This window comes from Watersipora subatra, chromosome 2 (assembly GCF_963576615.1).
Source record: "Watersipora subatra chromosome 2, tzWatSuba1.1, whole genome shotgun sequence".
Classification (NCBI taxonomy): Eukaryota; Metazoa; Bryozoa; class Gymnolaemata; order Cheilostomatida; family Watersiporidae; genus Watersipora; species Watersipora subatra.
This window is the reverse complement of record NC_088709.1, coordinates 71,795,727-71,798,857: the sequence shown is the minus strand read 5'-3', so window position 1 is coordinate 71,798,857 and position 3,131 is coordinate 71,795,727.

Sequence of the window (3,131 nt, the reverse complement as noted above, 5' to 3'; positions counted from 1 at the left end):
TGATATAGTAGAACGCGATATTGCACAGTGATGTTGTCTACAGTCGATTCTAGTAAATCATGCTCCACAATACACATATAACTCAGCAAGACTGAACAAGCTTTCTCGGGATATTTGAAGTAAGTGGCAGGATCCAATCTGCAATCACCAGTGCTGACTGTCCTCAAATCAAACCTCCTGTGCCTACTAGGCCAGGGGCCGGCAATCTTTTTCCCTCAGAGCCATATGGACCCTTTTTCCGCAGGAAAGAACACAGTGAAAGCCACAAACCCCTTTAATATTTCAAGTTAAAAAAAAACTACTACATGTAACGTTTTTGTTTAGCTTTTAATGCTTTTATAGTATGTTTATACCATAAAACAAATAGGTGGGACATGTATAATGATTTAACTGCAGAGAAAACGAAATTACACTTTCGCAAAGAACAATGAAATAATTTTGGCAGTTTAATTGGCACATCAATTGTTATAAGGTGTACTACCTGTATTAGTGTTGTTGTTTGTCAGCAGTGTTGTTGACGATATTGCAAATCTAATTGGCTGTCAAGCCTTACTAGATTTTTGATTGTTTAACCCAGTTCGTTGACGTACTGTCATAAGGCATCTCATAGTGATCTGGTCTTTCAGGCAAATTCGGTAGTACGTTTTTCTGCACTTTTATATTAAAGTTAAAGCCACGTGACGATCATGTGATAAGGTACTAATAATAGTATAACTTAAATAATGACCCATAACAAGCGACAATGTTTGATTTATCACCATAATTCCAATTTTTTAAATTATATTACAAAATTTAGTGATAAAACTTCTAAATTTCTATGAATTACTTGGCATACAGTAAAAAAAATAAAAATAATCCAAAGTCAGAGGAAGCCGCAGCAAAGGGATGAAAGAGCTTCGGAGCTGCAGGCCCCTGAAACCCCTGCGGACATTGAAGGTGTGTGCTCTCCTTAACATAATAAAAAATTACAGCAATCAGGAACACTGAACCAAATGAAAGTGATAGGAAAAAAGAGAAAAGTTGTTAAAACAAAAAAATTAAAAAGTTAGATTTGCTTTTTTCGTATTTGAAGTGCCAAAGAGCTGAGTTTTGGATAATCTTAGAATGAATTAAGCAATTTGAATGTATTTTACTGTGCGTATGACCTGACATAAACTCCCTATAACGTAAACTTTTTGCAAACGGATTAGTTACGTTGTAGGAACATCTACTGTAGTTTTTATTTCTGTAATATGCCAAAAGCTATTCTAAATCAATACATACATTAACTATCATGTTTATAGTAACAGTAGTGAAAGCCTAACTCTTACAACAACAGAAAAACTTCATAATAAATTTCATGACATTTCTTTGGTTGCAGTCATACTTCAATAACATGGCCAATAAAACATCGCATTTAGTTAAAGATATGGTAGCTGCTTGATCAAAATGATAAAAGGAGTATAACTGAACAATCAAAGTAAAATATTTTATTTAAATTAAAGACTTGGCGGAACCAATGCAATAAAATTTGAAAATTAAACTGCATTTTTTTAAATTTAATGGACTCTAGTAGTTACGACCACCTGACTTCATGCAAGTAAACGAAAGTAAGTCATTATACTCACATGTAATCGAACATCGTAAAATTGAACACTACACGTATCCTTATGATATCCTGTTTTGCCATTCTCGCTGAAGCCAATTGTTGTCTGTCAAGTAGATGATTGGAAAAGTTGCTGTTGTTGTGTATTACCCCGTTTACTGAGTTGAGGGTCGGCTCTAACCACTGCAAATATACCATGAACCGTCAGTGTTGAAAAAAAATATAATGAAACGCACTGACTAGTACATCTGATGTTAACACAAACGCGACAAGAATAATCACCATACCAACAGCCTCTTAACAATATTCAGAAATATAGAATTTTTAATAGCAAGCATACAAACCAAATATGTCGCGATGCAGACAATTCAAGTTGAATGCACATTGAACATGCGACACAATGTTTCAATAAAGTCAGCTTTGCCTTTGGTGTGATCAAAGGTTTGTAAACACACAAGCTAATGAAAATGTGGAATGAGATAACTTGGAAATGTCTATCTCTCTACAATTCTACTTGGACCTTCTTACAAGAATTTGCTTCCAATAGCAAGCAACGTCTTAGCAGACGTCACTCAACCATCCTACAACAACACAGTTGAGTCAATCTATTGTACTTCATGCGTCTGTGTTAAGCAAGTTCGATAAGTTCCAAGTAATTCCATGAGGTTTCGTGATCAGCTATAACGGTTATATTATATATATATATTTGCAAAGATAAATTTTCCAACATATTAGCGTAATTAACATACGCCAAGTTGGTAACTTCGCTTTTAGCATCTAACCAGGTGTTTTCACCTCATATTTCAGTGTTTTGCTAAAAATATGCCGAGTCTCCAGACTAAACCAGGGAAGATAATTCCTATTTCAGTATTTAAAAATGGGCACAAATTTTTCTAATTTAGATATAGCAAAAGTAGCAGAAAAACTTTCAATCTTAGTTGTAGGATATCTATTATAGTAACTGCTTGCTAATCTCATAAAACGGATGTTCTACCTATTGTGAGAGCTAGAAATTTTTAGCTAGCAAACAAGCAACCCACGTCATCTCTGATCAATACTGAGGTCAGACCCCATTTATCCAGTGTTTAATACTTCTAGCAAGTAGGCGCAATTTTTTAGACATTTGGTGCCAATCAGTAAAAGTAACCCTTTGCCAGTTGCAATGATCATTACCCAGTGAGTAGAAAGGCATTAATGAATCCAAACAAATTTGAGTCGACCTGAAACTCACTAGCTGTGAGAGTTGCAATGCCGTATCCAATATCTCTAACCTTCAATGTGTCAACACACAACAAATACATGTATGTGCCTTAATGTCTCTCTATCTGTAGTTGTTAGCTAATCTTATGATTTTGAGCCTAATGCAGCATTTGATGGTGATTTGTTAGCACATTTGTGATTTGTTAAGCTTTTCAGAGTCAACAGCCTGTGAGCTAATTGAAGTGTTACAGTTTAATGCCTTTTGTAACTACTGTCATATATGTACATGTATACTTATTATGGCAAGCATATCCCAGCAGACATCTTTGAAACAATGAAACAAATG